At 34.7% G+C, this 26,376-nt stretch overlaps 1 protein-coding gene and 1 long non-coding RNA gene across 3 annotated transcripts in view; one reads left to right on the forward strand and one right to left on the reverse strand.

The window, feature by feature from the left end:
• LOC145322156 (uncharacterized) overlaps positions 1 to 26,376 on the reverse strand; it is an 85,078-nt gene that overhangs the window by 57,477 nt on the left and 1,225 nt on the right. The window lies entirely within an intron of this gene.
• Positions 22,899 to 25,392, forward strand: LOC145323316 (uncharacterized). 2 transcript variants are annotated; one of them, XR_013880917.1, is made up of 4 exons: positions 22,899 to 23,054; positions 23,851 to 23,889; positions 24,458 to 24,516; positions 25,270 to 25,392. It is a non-coding gene; the product is annotated as an uncharacterized LOC145323316 (long non-coding RNA). The 2 variants fall into 2 exon arrangements; XR_013880916.1 differs by having other exon boundaries at positions 22,962 to 23,054; positions 24,440 to 24,516.

The following is a 26,376-nucleotide window of genomic DNA, read 5'->3' on the forward strand; positions in this document are numbered from 1 at the left end:
TACAGGATTTTTCAGTATGGCTCAGAACCGGTTCTAATCCTGCGGATATTAATCGGTTCAGAAGCTAAAAAGAAAAATAATTGATATGTTAATGAATATTTGTGTGTATACAGACAGACAGACAGGCTACACCTCTAGGCCAAGGCTTACTACAAAATCTTGGGGATTAAAAGTTTCATTTGTAAGTCAGGAAAGATTGTGCCAAATCCTGCCCCCCCTCCCCCCTCATCTTGATAACCCTCTCTTTTTGCTAGTTTGCAGGGATGTAAAGGGATATGACAATGGCCGATAAATTGATATACATTCCCAATAATGATACACAAAATCACCCCTTCTGTAGATTGCAATTAGTAATTAAAACGTTAGGACACTCAAAACTAATCAAAATTCAATAAAAGTCCCAAAGTTTGTTAAGCCAACCAATAAGAAAAGGTTATTATAAGACTTTGGGGACTAGTGTAATAAACAGCACAATGGCCCCTCCCTCCCTGGCTAGTTTAGCTTCTCTGAAACTTTGTAATTCTGTTATTTTTTCCTTTTTTTGATTTCAACACTACATTGTAAAAAGTGTCACAAAATTGTATTAAAGTTGAACGGAAAGAAAAGATGAATTTTAATTTTCAAGCATACAAATCCTCCCCACCTTACACAAAGTTATTGTCTGTCTGTTTCTTAGATGTCAACTATATTGACGACCTAAATAAGCGGCTACGCCACAAGACTCTAGTGGTAGGGGGGGGGGGGGGGGAGATGATTTTATTCACAGAAAAGGAGATCTATATAAATCACAAAAAATATATAGACATTCTGTTACTTTAGCATAAGGATTTTTATTAAATATATCTTTATAATTTGAGAGGTTTAGATTAATAAAAGCTGTATTTTTTATCTATCTATCCTTGTTACCCCAAGAGAGAGAGAAGACAATGGGCTGTTTATCATACTAGTCCCCAAAGTTGTATGGTTTCGTTTGTTCAACAACTTTGGGGACATTTACTGAATTTTGATTGGTTAGTTCATCCAAATGTTGCAACCACTAATTCTAATCTACAAAAGGGGTAATATTTTGTATCATCATTGGGTATATCCATAAATTTATTGGTCATTGTCTTATCCCTTTGAATCCCTGGTTGCCCCCCTGGTGTTTGAATGATTAATGTGAACAGATATTGTAAAGGAAATTAGCTCCAAGACAACTCTCTCTATTTTGTCTATTTGAAAATTTTCAGACTTGTATAAATTTAGGGTCTGTCCAACTGTCATTTGTCAGTCCATTGATAAAAGATATTTAGATAAATTGACTGCAAGCTTCTTCTCTCAGAATCAACAAATCAACAAAAAATATTTAAGCTTACAATCATTTCTTATTCTCTCATAAATGTCTTTTTTTCCATTAAGGGAGAGTAGTTCGACCTTCCACCTTTAATTTAAGTTTTTAAAACTTACAGGGGTTTCTATTCTCGGGGAGGGTGAAGTAACCTCTCTCAAATACCCAATTACTATCACGAGACCTTTAATGTGCATAACTATAAAATAAAGCCATTTCATAAAAAAAGTCAAAATTAGATAGATTTATTGTTACAGACAGACAAACATCCTACCACTGTTGTAAAAGTATTACTGTTCTGTCATAAAAAAAAATATTGTAGTTACTGTAACGCTATTAATGCAAATAATCTAGTTCTCTTTAAATATTCTAAATTTGAACATTAAATCACATTTTTTGCCTAATTCTTGTATTGTCTTAAACAATAAAATATTCAAGACAACTAGCTCTTTCTTGGTCTTTCTAAAGAATCTTAATTTTAACACATTAACTTATGGAATTTTTCTTGTTTTGTCCTAAATAGTTGTTAAATCTGGTGTAAAATTATCCTATTAACTTTTTGCATCAAGATATTAAATTTTATTTTGTTAACACAATACTCTCAGTTTTTTTTGCATAGCTTCTCATTAATTTCAAAAATCACTTTTATAATGAAAGTTTAAATCATTCCCTATCATTAAAAAATTTGCCTTAAACATACAATTAAATACCAAGCTTCCCTGAAAAAGCTTTATGTTGTCAAAACATTGGCTATTTAGTTTTACAACACGCTGATTAATTGTCTTGCAACCACCCCCCCCCCTTCCCCTTGGCGATAATATACCACCCCTCTTGTTGTCTGTATTACACCAACCTCAAGCAAAGTTTTTAAATCGCTAGAACAATTTTAACATACCTAAAATAACGATAAAACTTATTATAGAAAAGCTTTGCTTTTTTAAATGTAATAGTTTGTTGAATAAAACAAGTTAAGCTGAGGGAACATAAATCCATTTGAAGATGACATTGGAATAAAATAAAATCCGTGTTAATCTAGAAATTGTTCTACTCATGTACATCAATGGATATATTATTACTTGGAACTTACACCAGATTTTTAAGTTTTCTGTTAAAGTAAAACAAGCAGCGGGCTAAAGTAACGATTCTCACCTTCCACCACCTTTACCCCATCACTTCCATTCTTACTGGATTAACGAAGTGACCAATAAATGGAAGGAAAATAGCATCCTAATTTTAAGACAATTTTCCCCCTGTCACAATATCCACTATATTTTCCATCCATTTCTATATCACCACGAGAGTACACTGTAAAAATATATAATTTTTATATCATAAAAGAACTTGGATGTCTGATTGCGATTTCTTGTATATTCATGAATAGTTAGGAGTTTGATGATTTTTAGAAAAGATTCATACATGATTTTGAATAAAAGTGTTGGAAAAATTGAAAAATTAAACAATACCAAAAGATTGAAATCATTTTTTAAAATGAAGATAAATTACCTAAATATTTTTTTCATTTCTTTTAGTGTATTTTTACTATTCTTCATATATGCATTTCTTTTTTCTTTTTTTATACTTTCTTTAAATTATTACGATACACTTTTTACTTATACCCCAAGCTTTAAAGGGATTTCTGGTAACCTAATTTTAAGTAAGCAGGCAGGGAGGAGACCTTGGACTCTAAATAAAACTGGTACCAAGATATTTATAGATAAACTCTCTATTTTGGTTTTAAACTTTGGATTTTTCTACTAAATTTTGAATGGGTTGTGTTTAAACAACAAATTTAATCTACAGGAGTGGGAATTTTGTTTATCAGCATTGCGGATGTACATAATTTTTTCGTTTAATGTCTTATCCCCTAATATCACTGCTTGTAAGTAAGTCATACTTCTTCTATTTTTATTTACCCTGTGCGAAATTTTAATTTTATTCAATGCTATACAATTTAACTCAATTCCTATTATATATTTGTTAAATATAAATTCTAATTTGTCTTAAACGAAGGTGAATGAGGCCTGGGGAAGATTAAAACAAGCTTAAGGTATTTATAACGCTTCCCTGAAAAGTACAAACCATTCAGACTAGTAATTTCCGAGATCTTTAGCTTCAGACTAAAAACCTTACTAATTAATATCATAGGATATTGAATTGTTAATAATTATCTATAACTAAACTATCTGAACATAAATTTGATTTTGTTATACATCCCTCCCATCAAGGATAACGAAACATGTATCAATCCCTATAATGACACACAGTTTATTAAATGTTAAAATGAACAGGAAAAGTTTGTCTCTTTATTTTAAACTATTTGATACACTTTCAGTTTGTTTTCTAGCTCAGAACATTGTAAAAGACTAGTTGCTTCTCCCCTAGCCTCCAGAGGAGGCAGGAAATACGTGAATATTTTGGCTAATATACGAAACCCTCTACCCATTTTCCTTATGACTTTACCTTATCCCCTCCCCTAACCATGTAGGAACAAATTGGTCAATATATGAGAAATATAGTAGCAACCTAAAATTGTCGACAAAAATTTTCCCTGTCATATTAAATAACTTACTTGTATGAACTTACATTTTTTTAAAGATATTTTTAATTTTCAAATATTTTATTTAATAAATTTAAACCTGAAAATCAGCAAATTAAAGCTTAAACGGAGGACATTGCTCTTTTAGTATTTCTGTAATAGTAATAACAAGGTCACTTTTAACCAGATAGATTATGACAATTCAAGTTGTTTAGGAAAGCTGAGCAAATAAATTTCATCGAGTGTCTAATGATCATTGTATTATAATTCTCTAATAAAACTAATCAAACCAAATACCTTACCGACTGAAAAATATCCCTTTCTAAAAATTTTAAGCTATTAGTTAAAAAGATTTGTCACTGGTAGATTGAACCAACCTATCAAGAAAATCGTTTTTCAGCTATCGAATATGAGATTGTTTGTGCTTATAAAACGTTGTGTTCCACTCTCCTTGAGGTTATTTTAATCTTAATGGACTTAAACATTAAAATACAAAATGTTCAGTTATTTATCACATCAATTATAGACACTGACAGCCTTCCGTGGATATTAAAATCAAATTTAATTCTTGTTTAATTGACCCCATTGGGCCACAGGCCCGGGATAAGAACACAGGAATAGTGTCTGACTGATTATGACGTAACAAAAAAAATAGCCAATGAGAGGCCACTATAAATTTTACCATTGGTCAATAGCGGCCTCTCATTGGCTATTTTTTTTGTTACGTCATAATCAGTCAGACACTATTACTGTGTTCCCGGGATAACTAAACTGGTATTGATTTTATGATTTTTATTTTATTGTTCATTGAAATCTTTTCTTGATACCTGATTTTTCATCGTGGCTAAGAACCGGTTTTAATTCAGTGGATGTTTACCGGTTTCTAAGTCAGACTTTAAAACCACTAAATTATCTTCTCACTGTCCTAACATATCCTAAATAGTTTTGTTCTATTTTGTAAACTGTGGTGGCACATAAATGAAAATTTTGTTTACTTTTCTCTCTCTTCTATTTTATATTTGTTCTTTTGATGTGTGTTAATTAATCTAACCAACACATAAATACAAACCCTGGCAAAAAGCTGTGTCGTTATTATGGCATCACAAAGGGGAACTTTTTTTTCATGTATTTTTTCTGTGTTTGAGTTAGTCAAATGCGCTTATTAAGTCAAACTGTTCTCAAGTATGACCATTTCATATATTATATATATACTAAAGTAACAGGATGTTTGTCTGTCTGTGTGTCTGTCTGTGTGTCTGTCTGTGTGTCTGTCTGTGTGTACCGAAGGATCTCGCTAACCGCTGAACCGATCGGGTTCTCCCTAACAGGGTAGCTTCTCATAAGTCCCGGGAAGGTTTATAACTATTTTGGGGGAGGGTACCACCACCCTCCCAAGAGAAATGACAAAAAAATCGAAATTTTTAAAATTTAGAGGAGACTTCAACGTCAAATAAGGTGGTATCGTACATAAAAAATTAACTTTAACAAACAAAAACATTTAAAGTGCCACTAGAGGCCTCTAGGGGCGTAGCCGCTAGTTATATATATTTGGTCATAATTAAAAAAAAAAGTTTGACTTAATAAGCACAGTTGACACAACTTTACGGAAAATTCAGGGCAAAATTACCCCCTTTGAAGTTATACTGTCATTAGACTTTCAATTTTACGATACTATTACTACATTTTATTGAATCCATATTATCAACATTAACATTGACAAAAAATATTTGAAAAGCACATCAATATTATGTCAACTACGACCACTTTCTATTAAAACCACATTGTCGTCATTAACCCTTGAAATTAAACAGCCATACTATGAAAACAGTTTTGACAGGGAATACAGTCACAAATTATTATCATCGGATTTGTTCAGCTCGTACATTATTAAAGTAAGCCGTTTGTATGTTCAGTAAGATCTTGTAAACAATTGAACAGATTACTCCATGATTACCTGGAAAGCTTAGTATTGGTCCAAGTAAAGTTTTAGGCTATGGGAAAGTGTAGGTCATCCAATTTCAAGAGAAATAGTCCCTTCAAAAATGTAACCCCTCCAACCCTTTAAAAGCGAAGACACTAGTACCTAAACCAGAAAAAAAGTGTCTATACATGTTTAATTAGCATCACTATAATTGATATAAGTCTCAAATAACATAAAAACACCTCGTTTCGAACAGTTAATGTCAAGGAACAATTTTGCTGTCAAATGCAATTTCAGCTGACTTCTTTTTCATTTAAAAAGCTACAGATGTATAAAAATTGTCTCACAAACAGTATATTTAAAGTATGTTGTATAAATCCCACACAGATCCAACCACCCTGAAATAAAGTTAGTACACATTATATAATTTAAAACGAAGAGTAAATACACAAAAACGTCATGGTTTTTGCTGGGGCTTGGGGGAGGGATAAACAGGGATATAAAGAGATAAGACAATGGGCGTAATAATGACACACGAAATTAACCCTCTGTTGATTAAACTTGGTGGTTAAAACGTGTGAACACTCCTAGGACAACTAAGTACAATGTTATAAGCGAAGCATCTCCATAATCAAGATCTCAAAAAAAAGTGCGTTCATCAACATTATCCTGCATTTAAGTTTTTTGGCAACAAATTTACTTACAGTTTTGTTTCGACTGTCACAATTATATTCTGATTATTCAGTTCTGACATTCAGCAAGTGTTAATATTCATTTGTCCTACCGAATCAGAGCTTTGCTTTTATGGATGTTGTCATCCTTGTTTTTTTTATATTAAATTTACAATAAATTTGCAGTGTCTGCCCAAATATAAAATAGTTGAGAAAAGAATTAATCGGATTATTGTATTTTAATTGAATTTAAACCGATTTCCTTCCTACTATTCTATTTTTCCAGGAATCTAAAGGCAACGTCCGATTAATCCATTTACATAACTAAATTAATACACAAAATTTAATAAACCGAACAATAAAGCGTCATTATAAAACTTTTGGGGCAAGAGTAATAAACAGCTCAACCCCCCCCCCTCCCTGCTTTTCCCCTTTATCCTTATAAATTTTCTATTTGCTTGTGTTTGCTCATTTTTACAATGTTCTCCCTCCCCCTCTTTTTTTCTTTTTTTATATCTATCTATTTTTAAAAACCCTCGTTTTAAATATGGCTAGATTTGGCAATAATTACATTACTGTATATATTTAAGATATTTTTTTATATTAGTCCTTTTTACCCCATTCATTTCATTTTTCGTTTTTAGTAGTGAAGCTACTCTATAACACACGTTGTCTGTCCTTTAGTCCCTTAGTCAGTCAGTCCCTAACGCTATGTGGGATATGGGATTGACTGCTATTAAAGATTTCCAGTGAAGATTTTTATGACATATTCGCAGTTTTATATTTTCTCTCTCATTCTTTTCTTTGTTATGACAACTAAACATCTGTTCTATGTATCACTTTGTCGGTTTGTCCAATCCATGATTGTTTGAGCTTCGTTACTTATGAAGGTTATCATCCTTGTTTAAAATATCTCTATAACTGTTTCAAATATATTTATCTATCTATGTTCACTGCTTGTCCCCTTGATATTATTGTAAAGTTGTGTGGTGCCAAATTTTATTTTCCTAGAAATATTGTCAAGTCAAAAGTTATCACGGCGGATTGAAGCAGGGATATCATGGGATAAGACAATGGCCGTTAAATTTATGTACATGCCCTATGATTATACACAAAATTGCCCCCTCCGTAGTTCATAATTATTGATTAAAATTTTTGGACACTCAACTTAATTAACCAACCAATCAAAAATCAATAAAAGTCTCCAAAGTTATATATATAAGAAAACGATATTATAAAATTTTGGAGACTAGCGTATTAAACAGCCCAATGTCCCCTCCCTCCCAGGGATGGAAGGGGGGAGCAAAATAGACTTATGAGTAATAACCATTTGTGTAGCACAACTACTCGTTAACTAACAATGTCCGTAAGTCCAATGAGAATTCAGCCAAAACTAATTTATGTCTGTAATACTTAATTTTAGAGGTATTTAATTCCTAGTAAAAATGTTACGCTATTGGCTGCTTTCAAAGATAGACGGCTGAAATAATAATGAAGATTCCTCTGACTCACTATGTTCATTTAAAAAGAAAGGTGATAGCTATGGCGAGGTTTACTTTAGTAAATCTATTTAAAATTTAAAGCAAACACTTTGTTGTAAACTGTTAGGACAAACCCAAACTGACATCGGTAAAATAACATTATGCCAGAGTGGTTCATCCATGGACCATTACCCCCATTTTGTTTTGGAATATTTATTTCTAGAACAACAAGGTACAATATAATAAGCGAAGAATCTCCATAATCAAGCCCTAAAAATGTAAATACGCCCTTAAATAATTTCCCGTATTTAAATAATATTGTTTAAACTTAAAAATTAATATTCTGCTTATTAAGTTCTGAAACTCTACAAGTGTTCATGTTCGTTTGTCCTACCGTATAATTTAGCATTTCTGGATCTTGTCATCCTTGATAAATGTATAAATGAGGGGAATGAGGGGGGATGGTGGTTAAAGTCCACTATATAACGAACTCAGGAAATTTGAAAATTACAATTTATAACACTGACAATTTGAAATAATTGATGAACTATAAATCAATTATAATCTTTAGTAGGTCATATAGGAAGTTATAAACATTTAAAATATATGTTTGCCATTAGTTACTGTTGGGACTGGTTTAAATTCTACTGTGAAAAAAAAATGTTTAGTATTTTAGGTCAGGTTAGGTTAAGTAATATTGAGTACTTGATGGCATGCAGCGTTAGGTTAGTGCATCGCAGGTAAAGGCCCGGCAGGTGTTATAAGGGAGGGGGTGTTCAGTGACTTCTAGGGGCTTTGAGGGAAAGCACCATGAAAATAATTAAAATTGTGTCAAAATAAGTCAAAATGTATAAAGTGTTAGTGAGAAAATGTAGGATATAGAGAACTCAATTCTTTAGGAACAAATCTGGCTAGAAAATTCCAACATTTGCGTTCTAGATATTTTTCTTCTGGTTTCCTAAACTATTGAAAACTTGTGTTTCAGTGACTCAGGGGATATGCCACATGGAAAATATATTTTTTTCTCCAAATTGTTTTTGTTATCTATTTATCGAAATACTTGGGCTCTGTATTCTAAGGGGCTATAAAAATAGCTTAAAAGTATCCCAAAGCTTTAAGTTGATTATGAAATAGCCTAAACCCATCCCGGGACCTATGTGGTATTAATATTGAGATCTTATGCTTCAGACAGAAAAACCTTACTACTTTATATAACAGGATTTATATTTCTTGAAGGATGACAATTATAAAAATTTCATTTGCAGTAAATTAGAAAGCAAAATTGTTTTTTTCTTGAGTTGTCACAACCCTTCCTACTTGGAACAAAATACATATTATGAGGGAAAACTTTAATTTGTATATAAATATTATATGTTTATATGTATGTACAACACTATTTATATTTTTGTTATAACGGCAAAAAGAATTATGAAAAATAGGAGTAAGGTTTTTAAGTACAAACATACTTTTGCTTTTTATTTTACTTTATACATTTCTAGTTTCTTCGCTTCTAGCCTCTAGGATCTTTATATCTAAAGATGAAAGAAGTAAGTAAAAATAATCTAAAACCATCCTTTAAATTTAATTTAGATACAAAGTAGCCTAAAACCACCCCTGAAGCTATGAAAATCTACATTGTAAAGGATAACCATATCAGTGCAGCGGTTAACAAGATCACACAGACAGACACACACAGATCCTGTTACTTATTATAAGTATAGGATATCAAATAAGGATAGCAACGTACATAACAAGCGAAATATAATAATATTATAATTGTTATTGGCCAAGTTACGCTCCTTTATTTTGATTATATTTAGCAGTTGGGAAAAAATCTAGTCAAATAGCAGTTTTTTAAAGTTTAAATATGCTAAAGGGATCGGGAAATTTTGAACAAAAAACAGTCAAAAAGATTGTCGATAGATGTTCAGAGGGACATCTAATGTCATTCATTACATTTGTTTAATTTTTTACACTATTGTGTATAAGCATTTTTTATGTACTAGATCTTTTAAATTATGGACAAAATAAAATAATTTTTAAGTGTCTATATCCATTTCCTCGACTATTTTCACTCGTGTTTGTCCCACTTTATGTTTGAGCCAAAGCATTTCTGCTTATTTTCAAAATGAAATTGTAAAGTAGAACAAAATTACACGCAGCAGTAGAAATTCCAAGTCTCGGCAGTCGGAGCAGTTGTATATAAATAGCATGTTGCATTGTAAAGTGCAGTTAACTTTTGCCAAAAATGGTGATTCTCACGCAACCAAAAAGATTCCAAGCATAGATGTTATAAATTTTCTGTCTCAACCATGACACTTTGGTTGAGCTTGGACTTCCGAATTAGCGGGAAGTTCACGAGATCAGTTGGCGAACATACAAACCCCCAATACCAGGAACCATCAAGTTTCAACAGCAGGTTTGAATATAGATTTATTGATGAAATTATTTCAAAGACCTGAAATTACAATATCAATTAGTTCATAATTCCAGTTATTTATAACCACGTAATCTTATTTGCTTTTTAAAAATCATTTTTCTCTACGGTAAAAATCTTTGGAAACTTTGGCTTTAAAGGAAAATTATTTGGTTTAATAAATCATTGTTAAATGCAACAATAAGGCACATAAAAATTACTAAAACATATATTAATCATAATTAAGTTTCATGCTTAGCTGGCTAAAGCCTTTTTTAAAACTACATATAATCGTCCTATACACCATACTTCTTAATCAAATTAACAAATTCTACCTGAAGCTCTTATGGTTTCAAATCCCTGGTATACTAGGGTCGTTCACACACAATGAGACCAATGATAGGCCCAATTTTGTTCTCCGAAATCTTCACACTCTCATATCTCATTCAAAAGTAAAGAACGTGCGCATCAAAATAAACAATACTCTATGCCGCGCCACATTATGAAAGGAAAGCCCTAAAAGACGACATTTGCGCTTTGTTTTTGGTTTAATGATAAGGAATTTAATTTCGAACTTGATAAACACAAAGCTTCCTCGAAAAGAGGTTAAGACACACCCCCCGTTTGAAAGTCAAATTAACTTCCTTAACGAGATTCAGGTTTTTTTCGCGCTGAGCACTAGCAACATTTCTCACTAAACTCAACTCACCATAATCACATGAGAATGGCCACATCCCGAAAACGTGACAATTTTGCTCCTAACTAAATGAAACCCCGTGAAATGCATACACAATATTATACTCCTCACTAGGACTCATAATACCTCACATTTTAGGATAGAAGGATGGGGATTGGTTTGTACCATACAACATTCCATGCACATGACAATCACAAGATCACATACACAATCCTAAAATGGATAATCCTATTAATCATGATGTTGTAAATATAACAACTATACTAATAATAATCATTTCATAATCAATAGGTAATAAATCATTATTAATAAATCAATAAGTACCTACGAAGTCAGGTTGAAATGTAAATGTAAACAAATAATGGTAAAATAAAACGAAATAAATCTTAGACAAGAAAATTAAGATTTATAGGTACTTAAAACTAAATTTGTTAAGCATCAAAAAGAGTAGTAAGAAAAAATTTTTCAAAATCCTTGGGCAGAAAGTTTTTCAAACCTAATGAATAAGAACTGTAATATCTTAATCAACAATAAAACTTTTTAATACTTAAAGAATAGCAAAATAATAATATCTTCGTTAGAATTTTCATTGAAATTATGAAAAAAAATACCAATTTTTCTTTGTAAAAAAAACTTTAAATATGAATTTTCAATCATTCCTTGATCTGAATAAAAATGTTTACTTGATTGAAATTCATATAGAATTTTTAAAAAAATCTGCTAAAAAAATACTTGATTTTTTCTTAGAATAAATATCGAATCACGCAACCTCGACACATTTATTCCTTTTTGTTAAACTTTTCAGGTAAGTTTTAAAATGAATTGTACTTTTGAAAAGAAATTAAACTCAATAAAATTAAATTTGAGCATATGAAATAGAAGAATATTTAATCGCATTTCCTTTGATTCTTATTTTAGGCATAAAAATAGGCATATGAAAAATGTGGCTTTTTACTAAAAAAATCTCAATTTCCATAAAATAAGAATCAATTATTAATCATAATTTTTAACAACTGCCTGACTGATACAGCATGTTCTTCTAGGGGAGACTTATCTGTCAGTCTGAACAAGACTCTTGCAGTCTTTCTTCCATCCTCAATTCTCGTCACTCGGCCCATCCTCAAACATCTCATCAGCGGATTGGTACTCGTAACCAGAACTATATCTCCGTCAGCTAGTGGCTCCGCCATCTCATCCTTCCACTTGGACATCCGTAATATCTTCGGTAGGATCTCCTGGCGGTAGGCAGTCCAAAACTGGGCAGATAAATCTTCCAACAACTTCAACCTGGAGGAAATTTGGTCCTCCGGTTTCATCGCCACATTGCACAACGGCTGGCGGTCAACATTCCCCAGCAGCTGGCCAGGGGTAATCAGCCGCCAATTCTCCACGTCGTTCGCAGCTTCAATCGTCAGTGGTCTGCTATTCATAATTTTGCTGACCTCCGCCAACAGCACCAGGAGCTCGTTGAAATTAACAGAACTATTCACCAACTTCTTGGACAGCAATCTCTTGGTTAATCCCACCATTTTCTCAGCCTGCCCAATATAATGGTGGGCTCGGGCCGGGATCTGAGACCAAGAAAACTCTACCTGGCTGCCCAACTTCTGCTCTAAAACCTTGCGAGCACCGGATAATTGTGTGCCCATGTCGCTTACTATGATCTTCGGCAGACAATGAACAGCTTCCAACTTGCGCAGGGACAACAGGATACTGCTGGTATCATACTTTTCCAAGGCATCTAACCACAACGCCCCTGAGAATCTGCAGACCACCACGAACACCCACACCTTCTTCGTTGCTGTCTGACTCCTCGTTTTGGCGGCAGCTCTCCTCGTAACCAGCGGACCCATCAGGTCGACTTGCACAGCTTCAAAAGGCCTGCTCGGGACCAACTTGTCAGGTAACACCTCCTTCATGGTAGCACGACATTCCTTAGCCCTCTCAACACTGCAGGGCCAACATTTCTTCACTTCCATGATGGCCAACCTCCTTGCCTTCACAATCCAGCACCAACGGCGGCTCTCAGCTAAAGTTCCACGGACACCAGAGTGAAGCTCAACATGCGCTTCTCTCATAAAAACAGCAGCTAACCAATTACCAGGCTCCAAAATTATTAAACCTGGCACGTCTTCAAATATCATTTTACGGCCGCCAGTAATGGCGTCAATGACTGGCTGTCCACGACCAACCATTTTAAGAATCCTCATCTCCCTGATCACATAATTTCCTCCGGGACCAACGACAGGCCAGGTCAATGATACTTCATGCACTAATGGATTTAATGACGCATAATTGCCTTTAGCATCATTTATCCACTCATCCTCTTGGCTTCGTGACACAATGAAAAGTTCCGCCGCCGCCATAAAATTGTACAAAGACGGCTTGTACACAGAATCTGCGGCTGCTACATGACTACCAGCGGCTGTAGCCTTACCTTCTTGTCTGCTCTTTAGCTTCTTCAACCAGGTGTTCGCAACTTGCAGGACAGCTGCCATAATACGTTTGACCTGTCCAAATGATCTCCTGTGCTTAAACCTAAAGACATCTTCAGCGGCTTCTCCGGCAACTTTCATTGAACATAACTTAACCATTTTGGTATTCAACTCCTCTGGGGGTAAAACCTGCTTGACTTCTTCGGCAGTTTTCACCGGCCACGCACTTTCATCCTGGCGCAACCATTCTGGGCCCAATCTGTACCTGGAACCTGGTCCCAAATCTGATACCTTGCAGGTGCTTCTGGTGCCCAAATCTGCAACGTTTTGCGTCCCCGGGACCCACCTCCAGTCATCCTTGTTGGTCGCAGATTGAATTTCTCCAATACGATGAGAATTAAATGTGTTCAACATAGCACTGTTGGAAACTATTTGTGATAAAACACACGATGAATCAGTAAAATACATCACTCTGATAATATCAAAGGGCAGGGCATCTCTGACAGACTTTGCCAACCTTGTGGACATCTGGCACCCCATCAACTCAAGGCGTGGAATTGATTCACACTTGACCGGCGCAACTCTTGACTTGGTGGCTAGCAGAAACGTTTCAAATCCTTGTCTAGTTGGCCACCTCAAATATGCATTAGATGCATAAGCCTCTGATGACCCATCCGAAAACATCATCAAGGATGGAAGGCCAGTTGGTTCATCCGGGACCACACAACGGTCAAACTCCAATTTAGCGACCTCAGCTCTGTCCTCCAGCGACTGAACAAGTTCATCCCGTAGACTTTTTGGAATGAAATCTTGCCAGCCCAAATTCAGCAAACATGTTTTCCGCAGGACAAGTTTAATTCTCAACAGAATAGGGCTGCAAAGCCCGATCGGGTCGAAGGTTTGGGCGGCGAACCTGTGAACCATCTTTTTTGTCAGATTCTCGTCCAAGGCGTCCTGGAGGTTGTACAAATCAGCATCCTCTTTCACCTTCCTTCCCTTGACTTTACCATCTTGGTTGACTCTTGTGGCGATGGACAACACATCGGTGGCTGGCTTCCATATCAGCCCGAGAACCTTGGTAGGCTGGCAATCATCTCCAGAATAAATGACTTGTTTGAAGGAAAAACTACCTTTGCCGATAATCCTGTCGGCCTCTTTCATCATCTCCTTGGCTTCTGGCTTCGATCCTGCTCCCGAAATAACGTCATCTATGAAGCTGTGCTTCTCAAGCTTGACTGCAACTGGAATCTGAGGTAACTTGAACTCCTCATCAGGGTAGGTAGGTATTTTTGGCTCCTTCCATAATTCAGGTTTGGCAACAATTTCACTACCGTTTATTTGTCCCTCTCCATACATCTCCTTGACCTCTGCTTCACTCTTTCCGCCGAACAGGCGGGACGTCAACTTCAGGGCTGTAACTGCCAAATTTCCCGCAGCTAACTCGCCGAAATTTACAACTTTGGTCAGGTAAATTTCAAGTGGACCATCTGGCGTCGGGGAAAATAAAACTCTCTTCATCTGGCTGTCGAACTCTGTGGCCAGGATGGAGTTATAAAACTTGGAGATATCCGCGGTTATACCAACCTTGTAACCGCGGAAAAGCATCAAATGATAAAATATCTTCTGCATTGGCGACGGGCCTCCCAGCATTATGTTATTAAAACTGGTACCCTTGAACGTCAGAGAACTATTTGCACACAATCGCATGGGTGTGGAACTTGAATCCTCCTTGAAAGCAACCACTATTGATGAACAAGACTTAGGTCCTTCATACTGCAATTCTTCAGGCGTGGCTTTTTGAAAAACGCCTCTTCTTATGGCGTCGTTGAATACCTCCACATACATTCCATAGGTACCTTCCTTGACCATCCTGGCACGATCCTTTTCAGCAATTTTGCGGGCTAAACTTTCATTGTAGGGTAAAGTGTGAGGATCTTCAATATAAGCATATTGACCTGTCCACTTGTTGGACTGCAAGTCTAGTGTTAAACCTGCCTCAATTATCCTCTGCCTCTCACGCTGGTCCCAGGTAGTGCCGTCGGCCATAGCCTTGCACTCTTGACAAGCAGTACATCCTGGACAAAGTGCCTGCGGCTGTACGCCAAACGATTCAGACGTCAGAAAGTCTGGCAAAGTGCCTCCACTGACACTGACAGCCTTATAAGCCGACTTCTGATCTCCAGCTCCACCATCAGCACTCGTACAGATAAAACCACTACCAAAAATGGTTCGCCACAACATAGACTGGCCCACTTTCTGGTAGGTTGAAGGAAACACGTCAGGATGTGTATTTCCAATGATGATATCTAAGCCTCCACTAATATATGTAAACCTTTCTGGCGGCATTTTAAATATCTCGGCGGCAGTTTCGGGGTGGACCGAGCGCATCTCGTTGGCCCCGCCGAGGGTAGGCATGACAGCTGCCTCAAACTCCCTCAGATTGCCGTCCCTATCCTTCAAATAAAACACAACATTGCGGCAGGAAGACTCACTACCATCAGCTACAGAAATAGTTGTATATCTGCCGGTAGATTTCAGCTTCAACTTGTTGGATAACTTCTCAGACACAAGTGGCAAATTTGCCCCGGAGTCAAACATTACCGTGGCGTGGCAGGTGCCGCCGCCAGGTGCTACAACAGGAACTAACTGAAGTAAGAAGGTACAGGGGCTGGGTGCAGAACTTGACTTGTAAACTGTATTCACACCAGCACTAGCCTCATGAAGTAACCTGGAATGGTATCTGTCGCAATTATTGGTACCACAAACACCAAGCTTATCCGATTTATTACACTTGTCAGCAGTATGGCCGTCACATAGGCAGAGTTCACATAACTTCTTCTGCTGGACAACTTTCTTCCGGTCAACCACATCCATCTTCTTAAACGTGAGGCAACGGAAAATCGGGTGCTTCTCCTTGCAGCTCTCCACAGGACATGCACTGTTCCACTTGGAAGCCTTGTCCTTCCCAGCCTTTCCATTCTTATTGTCGCTGCGGCCAGATACTTGCGCGGCGGCAGCTCTGTCACGATTTCTCTTGCCGGCGCCACTGTCATAGGACATATCACCGGCCAACATGGCACCCCTGGTCCTCTCCAGCAGTTCAACAATCTTCGGGATGTTTGGTTGGTTCATGCTACCTAGCTCCATCATAATTTTGTCTCTCAAATTTTCAGGGCACTTGTCTTTAAAAATATGAATGAGAGTTAGGTGGTTGTAATCCTTAGCTGCAGAACCAACGATGGCTTCTACCTCCTGCATCATGCTCTTGAAGGTAGCAATTGCGCTAACCACGTCCACAGGTTTATCCACAGGTTTCATCTTGTTCAACTTAGTTAAAATCCTCATGAACCGGCGAGTGTTTGATAAAAACATCTGGTCAAGAAACGCCCATTGTTCATTGTGATCTCTAATCGCTGACACTTGCTTGCGTAGTTCCGGGTTGGTTATCACCTTCTCCATACACAACATCAGACTTAACCTCTGGTCAGCAAATCCATAACCAGAACATAGATCTTTAAAGACCTGTTTAAAGTTTGGGTAATCCGTGTCAGTACCGTCGAACGACGGCAACAAACTGTTGTCCCAACGCCCATACTGCGGGTTGGAACTCCGAATATCCACGGCAGACATACTTCTGGAGAGCATGGCAGGTGTCCCACTCTCATCCAGATTAGATGAACGACGTTCCATCTCTCTAAGCCTTCGGTACATATCACGTACTTCTTGGCGCAACTCCACGGAAATTTTAAGCACTCCCATGTCCATCTTCACCTTCTCAATGACGTCGAGGTTCCTGGCGACAGTGCTTGACCTCGCGTCATCTGAATCATTGTCAAGCCAGTACAGAATTTTTGTACACTGCTCCAACGACGCATAAACTTTATCTGCAACAGTTTTCTGCTCACTAGCTTCATCCAAATCACGCTTAAACTCGCGCAGCTCACTAGTCTCCACGGCAGGTTTTAGACTTTTTATTAGGTCAGATTGGTCCTTGACCTCACTAAAAATGTCACGAATTGATTTTACAGTCACATTTTCACATGAACTAAAACTTTGGCAGGCTTTTAGATTGTCATAAAACACTTTTAACTGTTCATCAAAAACTTCTAGCCTTTCACTGCCAATAGCGATAGCTCGCTCAATTTTCTGCTTTTTGGTTAGTGGCATATTGATTCACTAGGTACTTATTTCACAGAAAAATTGTCACAGTTTATTGCATCAATAATTCACTGGATGCTATTGATCTCTTGATGAATGCTAACGCCTATTCATCAGATACTTTGAAATTGTCTCAACCATGACACTTTGGTTGAGCTTGGACTTCCGAATTAGCGGGAAGTTCACGAGATCAGTTGGCGAACATACAAACCCCCAATACCAGGAACCATCAAGTTTCAACAGCAGGTTTGAATATAGATTTATTGATGAAATTATTTCAAAGACCTGAAATTACAATATCAATTAGTTCATAATTCCAGTTATTTATAACCACGTAATCTTATTTGCTTTTTAAAAATCATTTTTCTCTACGGTAAAAATCTTTGGAAACTTTGGCTTTAAAGGAAAATTATTTGGTTTAATAAATCATTGTTAAATGCAACAATAAGGCACATAAAAATTACTAAAACATATATTAATCATAATTAAGTTTCATGCTTAGCTGGCTAAAGCCTTTTTTAAAACTACATATAATCGTCCTATACACCATACTTCTTAATCAAATTAACAAATTCTACCTGAAGCTCTTATGGTTTCAAATCCCTGGTATACTAGGGTCGTTCACACACAATGAGACCAATGATAGGCCCAATTTTGTTCTCCGAAATCTTCACACTCTCATATCTCATTCAAAAGTAAAGAACGTGCGCATCAAAATAAACAATACTCTATGCCGCGCCACATTATGAAAGGAAAGCCCTAAAAGACGACATTTGCGCTTTGTTTTTGGTTTAATGATAAGGAATTTAATTTCGAACTTGATAAACACAAAGCTTCCTCGAAAAGAGGTTAAGACATTTTCAATCTGGCATTCAAGGACGTCCAAGCTTTTTTTTTATTTTTTTACTCCACACAAAATTTTTACCATGGGGGTAAAACCTGATTGGGGGGGGGGGGAATTAACTCCCCTGAAATTTGGGGGTACATACTCCCTCCTACATTGTTTAGGGGGTAAATAAGCCATCCTGAATGTTTGTGGGTTCCTACGGGACCCCAAAGGTGAGAGTAAAAATACGTTTGGGGGGGTAATTACCCCTTTACTCCCCCTCTTGGACGTCCCTGATGCCACATTTATATTTTTTCTACAACATTGAGCAGCCCATACACCAAACATTTAGGCGGCTGCTGAGCCCTTGAAAATGCTTTCAGTAATAGTTTCTCTCTTTTCTCCACTATTTTACAATTCTGGTTTAGCTCTCCCTCCCATTTCTCTTTTACTTAACACTTTCAGGAAACTAAATGATAGAATTCCAGGCCAAAGTATTATTTTTAATTTTAAACAAATGCATATAATTAAGGCATTAATCAATTATGTCTATGAGTATCACACCAATAAAAATGTGACTCAAATAATATACTTTTTAATTAATAAAAGGAAGCACATGTAACATGCTAATTTTAAAGTAGCTGTGCTACTTTAAATAGCTTTAGTTTATAATAGAATGCAATCGTTTCTTTATTGTCCTATGCAAAGTATGTAGAATATACGTTGATATTATGACCTGGAAAAAATTGTCGTAAATTTAGGCTGCAACTGCTCTTATTAATCGGCCAGTTCGCTCATCCATAAAAAGCGGAGTAGATAGGGTAAAGAGTGTCGAAGGGGAGAATCGTTATTTTAGCCTGCTACATGTTTCACTTTATTAGAGAACATAAAATTTTGGTTTAATATCCAAGAAATAGTATATCCATAATCCTATGCATTCCTGAAAATCAACGTAAATAGAATTGTGTCCAAAACTTGAGGAATTAGGTGAAAATTTTAAATGACAATTGAAAGTTTACCCTAATTTATATATTTACGTGTTTACAGTTTTTTCATACCAGTGGTTTAGCACCTAGAGGAAAATTCAAGAAATGTGAGGGGTTGGGGTAGTCTACCCTCCACTTTAAATTTAAGCTTATAAAAAGAAAAATCAATCTTTTTTGGGGAGGGTGGAGGTACCCTTATTCTAAACCTTCCTGGATATACAAGAAACTTCAAAGTAAAGTAGTTCATTTCGGTCCAGTGCAGTGGTTAGCTAAAACAGACAGACAAACATTTATATAAGAACAACAAAATGAACTGTAATTAATTTCACAAATATAATGAATTTAGAAAAGCATGAAAAGCTACTGTGAAAATAAAATACAAAAAATAAACTTTGGATGATACCCACAATTTTACTTGTAGTTAAGAAACAATAAAATACATTTCAGGTTTTTGTCTGCCACATTTTAAATAAAATGCAACAAAAGTCTTAAAAATTAAGAATCCGAATCCGCAATTGAAATTGCAGATTGCGGATTCAGATTCCAGGTCCAAAAATTGGGGGGATTGCGGATTTTGGATTCGGATTGCCAACCTTACCTATAAAATAATACTTGCAGCTGGATAAAATACTGATACCCCTTATCCACCCCCTTTACCCCATCCCCTCCCCTTCTACTGTATGTTTAAACTGAACAAGAAATAAGGTCCATATTACCAGGCTAAATTAACGACAAATTTTTCCCTCTACATTATTTGTCCATTTTTGTAGAAAATTTGTGGTAAAATCAAATGCTTTACGAAAGTTAAACTGTTTTTAATTAATGTATTTTGCATTATCTTATGTATTTTTCAAATTTTCATAAATTCTGTTACTATATACAAGTGATCCATCTGTAAGTTCGTCCCTTTCAAAATCATCCAAATACAATTTTCTTGTTAATGGTGTATTTTTAAGTTTCAAATCATAAATCTTACTCAATTAAATGTGTATGCTAACGTTTAGATTTTTATTTTCTACTATTTTCATCTTTAAAAATATAGTCTTGTAAACTAAAAGAAATAAAGACAATTTGCAAAACTTTTTCATAAAATATAAATTAAATGACTTTGAATTGTTTCAGGTGAAGTAAGTGTACACAAGTTTCAAGTGGTCAGCCATCACTTCCGCAATCAAATCCAAATTTAAAATTTTATTATAATTAGAGTAGATTTCTTGTTAATTTTGGTATAAAAAAAAATAGTCCTATCGATTTTAAACTTGCTGATTTCTGTAAAAATTTGGTTCGAATTGGAAAACTAAGTATTGATATTAGGTGTCCTGTCGACTGATTTTTAGTTTAGCTTTTATTAAAACTTAAAACATAAGAATAGCCATATAGCAATTTGTCAGAAGAAGCGCCAAAAGCAAAAAATGTTCGTATCATAAAAACACTGATATTTATTATTGTGCATCAAAACGTAAACGGTTATTAATAGCCAATTAACAATGTTTTCGTTTTTCTTTCTTTGTATGTTTGTGTTTTTAATAATTCAACATGTGCCACGCCAAATACGCCCAAGCTTTTTTTAAGGGGGGTAATGTATTTTCTTTTAAGTTGGAGGGTAGTAAAATAAGGTGCTTAAAGTTATAGAGAGTAAACACCTCCTACCCCACCCCCTTGGACGTCTAAGGCAAGGTACACGGTGTTTTTATTGTAAGCGGCTCGTTTTATACAAGATTTTCAGGTTTTATTTCATTTTGTTGGTATTATCAGTTTACATTGATGCAGAAATGATGGAACCCAGCTTGAAGTATATGTATTCACTTTCAAACTATTTGATTTCTTGAATTTACATTAGTCACAAACTTATATAATTAGACTATGTACAACTTTTAACAATATCAGCAATAAATTAAACTATATTCATTAAAAGAAAACCTATTTTTATTACATATTTTAATAACTTCATAACAGGCATAGAATAGATGTCGATTGGTTAGAATTGAAAGAGAATCTTCAAAAAATAATCAGCCGTCTATCTGTTTTAAAAGCCCTATTTCTATTTGAATCCAATATATTTCCAAGGACCAATTGACAAAATGTGTTATAGAGCAGAGGCTCAATTATTAGGAAAATCTAAAATACAGCCCAATATATCTAGTAGTAGATTAGTAATTGATAACTATTTTTCCTTAGAATGTTCAAATTAAGTGATTTCTAGATTAGCTCTGCTTTTAAAAAGATGATATTAAAATATGGATAAAGATAAATAATAATTTTTCAATTTTAACTAGAAACCATGAAAACAAAGAAACTATGTGATGAAATGATTGCACTAATGTGTAATATTGCAGGGAGGATGGGTAAAGACAATACTTTAATATAAAAGTAACTGGATGTTTGAGTGTGTGTGTATTTGTGTGTGTGTACCGAAGGAATAATTTCTCAATTAATTTACATTATATTGTCCTATCCCTAAATCTCTAATAATACAGAGTTGAAGCACTCAAATCTTGATCTTGATATTGATTAATATTCAATTGTCCAATCCCTATATCCCTAATAACATACTGAAATCGTGATCTAGTTATTAATCTTTTTCTCTCCTCTTTCAAGCTAAGATTATAATTTGGGGGTCGACTTACAAATCTCAAAGCGTGTCGCCATTAATTTATATTACCCCATCCCTATATCCATGAAAAGACATAATCAAATTGAAGCACTAAAATCTTAATCTTAATTCATATTCCATTACCCCATCCCTATATCCCTGCTAAGACAGAGTCAAGTGGAAGCACATAAATATTGATCTTGATATTAATTTGTACTCCATTGACTTTTTCTTATATCCCTGCTAAGGCAGAGTCAAGTTGAAGCACTCAAATGTTGATCTCAATTCCATTTGCTTTCATCAAACAACATGTAAATATGCCTAGCACACCCTGTTAAGCTTTAGTGCTGATATTATATCAACATATTACTCTAGTCTAACTTGTTAAGACAGCTAATATGAAAAAGTTATTGTAAAACTTTGGGGACTAATGTAATAAACAGCCCAATGTCCCCTCCCTCCCTTTATTCCTGTTTAATCCAACAAAAATATGGCAGGCGCACTTCGGTAGTCATCAAGGAGCTTCATTCAAAAAATATTCATCCGCTCGTCGTCGGGGAGGTGAAAGGTTTTAATCTCGACTTAACACCGCGTCATATCTAAAGACGTTAAATATGGTTCATACTGCTGCTATGTCAGGTACGCGACATGGTTATGGTAGGGGGGAATGCCTTGGCCCAAAACAGACGCAGACAAAGGTAATCAAAGAGTTGGTTGTCCGATGGGTTTTACCTAACCTAATACACAAGGTGTTCGGACGGAAAATAAGAGATTTTTGACGTTTGAGTGTCATGGACAGCATCCTCGCTCGTATGATTTTTTTTTGGTTAGTGGATAGTGTTATTCTTGTTTTGTAAATGTTTTGTAAAAATAATTTTATTTTAAAAAATCCGCAACTGAAAATATGAAAAATGTTTGAAATCTTATTTGAATTGACATTAACGAATATAATGAGTTTATTAGAATGAAAGGAGATGGACTTCATAATGTTAATAATCACGAACACGGTATGTTTAAATTTTTATTTTTAAAAGCGAAACTTTTCATATAATTATGGTTGGTCCGTCCATAACAGATAGCTTTTTCGTTAATTTAGGCATGTTAAAATTGTTCTATCAATTTCAAACTTTGCATGCTGATTCCTGTAGTAGTTAGGTACGGTTTATGTCCGTACGTTCATTTTTTACATGTTGGTTTTTAACTTTTTTATAACAATATTTCATGTGATATAATCTTCCGATTGATCTAATTTTTGATTACTGATTCCTATTAAACAGTATTCTGTATTTAAGAAGTTTTGCAACAACTTGACGTGTAATTTTGTCAAAACTTATATATTTATATTTTGAATATTCTGACACTCTACAAGATTAATGTTCTTCTGTCATATTGTTTCAGAGCTCCGCCTTTTCGAATGTTGTCATCCTTGTTTAACATATATTTTCTGTGATAATTGTTTGGTCGTCAGACAACCCCGTCAAGATGAATATAAGAAGGGTGGCAACATCCATAAAGGCGAAGCTCGGAAACGGTAGGACAAACGAACATTAACACTTGTAGAGTGTTAAAATCTAAGATGCAGAATAATAATCAAAGGTTTAAACAAAGTTGTATATATTTTTTTGTAAAATTACGTAAAAACAGGATTCTGTTTAAGGACATAATTCTATTTTTAGTACTTGAATATAGAGATGAACTATTGTACCCGGTTGTCATATGAATCATTGCTACAAAAAAATCATATGAACAAGACAATTCTTAAATCCATGTGAAGAATAAATTGTTTAATATTTTTATTTTCAGAACAAATACCTCCTTTGGAAAACTGGCTGGCATTGCTCTGTGAGGATATTCGCTAAAAATGAATGAACATGATGACAACATCCATATGTAGTGAAGCTCAAAATTAGTTTATATGCACATTCGAACAATTTAAAAAAGAGGGAGAGAACAAAGAGAAAGAAGGAAATGATATCGTTACGGACGGACAGACCAAGTAAATTATACAACATATCTAGTATGTATTGTCATAAAGTTGTTAACAAAGAAAGACAAGCAAACATCATTTATTTAGTAGCTTGCCATATATACAAATTTTAAGAAGATAAAAATACCTAACTTGAAGTAAAAGCGATGCTTTTCTATAATTAGGGTAAGTACATATGATTAGCTCTTTTCGCTAATTTAGACATGTTCAAATTGTCTTATTAATTTCAAATTTTACATAATGCTTCCTATAACAATTTATATACAATTTCGTTTAGAGATACAAATTAATGTTCTGCTTATCAAGTTCTTAAACTATACAAGATTTATTCTTCGTTTGTCCTTCCTTCTGCTTTTTGATGTTCGCTATCATTGATGTTGTCATCCTTGTATTTATTATTTTTAGTAAATAGATTTGACCCAGGCCTTTTCTATGGAGTATATTTTACTATTCTTTTCTTAATAATTGTTTTTTATGAACCGGTAAGTTATTATATAAAGTTGTAATTTTGTTGTTTCGTTTTTTTCACTAACCACTAAACCAATAGAGTTTGTTATTTTGGGGAAGCTTTACATGGTTTCAGATCATAGACGTCCAAGGGAGGGAGTAAAGCGGTGTTTTCACCTCTAAAACTTTTAAACCCCTAATTTTACCCCATGATTTTTTTTAAATACATAAGATCACCGCCCTTTTAAACATTTGAAAACTTTTATTTTACCCCCCTCAAAATAAAAAAAGGTTGTACGTCCCTTTTTCAGAATATCTTAACTGTTAAAGTTTGAGTAGTTTTAGGCTATTTTTCTGCCCTTTTCTCTTTCTTTGGTTACATATTCACAGAACCCCTCAATGCTAGAGCCACCCTTATTCAAAATCTTTGTAGGATTTGTATTGTTACCACCCACATATAGGAACTTTTGAAGCCGTAGCCTATCCCTCTAGGATATAAAACGTAAAATTGAACTTAACCTATAAATAATGGATTTTCCAGTATGGCTTTGAAACCGATTAAAAATACGGTTAATTGAAACGGGAATTCAGCGGTACTAAAAAACCATGTATAGCATCTTATTACAGACAACTTTCCACGAATATCAACTTAAAATCATAAATTAATACCAGTTAGTTTTTTTGTTCATTCTAATATGCGCGGAAAGCTGTCTATAATACGATGCGATAAATAACGATTTTCGGTTTATTTCTTACTTACATTTTTTTTTAATTTTGTTACTTTTCAGAGGATATTACGGGATTTGTTTATTCTGAGAGTGGAAGGGTATAACAACCAAATTGCTGTAACAAACTAATATCTTATTTTAATAATTTTTTTTTATATAAAAGCAATAAAATGTATTTCAAAATGTGACTTTTTTCTATTTAGAATTTATAAACTAATTTCATATTCAATACATGATAAATTGACCGTTCAACCGACCGCTACTTTTAGCAAAAATGACTAAAGAACTTTCTTTTTTACTGGATGATATAGAAATACAAATTGTTTTATGATAACTAACAAACTTTCCTTATGTTGTATTATAAATAAGTTTTCCTTATAAGGATAACGTTCCCTTTTTATTAATTTTATGGAAAAAAATATAATTATTATTTTTAGTGGGTACGACCACCCTCCCAAGAGAAACACCCACACCTTAAGTATATCTAGATTCCTCTAGGGGCGTAGCCGCTAGTATAGTTTAAAATATTGAAGTAGAAAGAAAAACAGCCTGTCGAAAAAACAACAAAATCAATATTGTCACCTACCGTCGATATATAGTGTTCACATTTAGTGTCTTTTCTAGCTGATAACATGTCAACAATGGCAACTATTAATATATGTCATAACTTCGACTTGTCACATGTTGCAATATCCCTTTCCTTTTGGCAAAAGCAGACTTTTAAACTTTCTCTTACATTAGATTTGGCGGATTAAAATAATTTTATTCTAAATGAGGCCAAGACAGCATTTGCAGCTTATTTTTTTTATTACACAAAATGATATTTTAGTTTTTATTTTGTTGAAAATGGAACAATACTTATCAAAATACAAAAATTTTTTTTTTCTCTTTCTTCAATAATATAAGCTCTGTGTATTTGTTAAGTTTCGCTTTTATAGAAGTTTGTCACCCTTGTTAAAAGCGAAGGGTCGGTCCGTCCGTCAGTCCGTAACGGTTAGCTCTTTTCGTTAATTTAGGCAGGTTAGAATTGTCCTATCGATTTCAAACTTTGTATGTTGATTCCTGTAGTAGTTAGGTACGATTTAGAAAGCGTAGCAACTCTATAATTGTTACCAAATGTTCGTACGTCCATTTTAAACATGTTGATATTTTACTTTTTTAACAGAT

Source organism: Acartia tonsa, chromosome 6 (genome assembly GCF_053477335.1).
Source record: "Acartia tonsa isolate MP-2025a chromosome 6, ASM5347733v1, whole genome shotgun sequence".
Taxonomy (NCBI): domain Eukaryota; kingdom Metazoa; phylum Arthropoda; class Copepoda; order Calanoida; family Acartiidae; genus Acartia; species Acartia tonsa.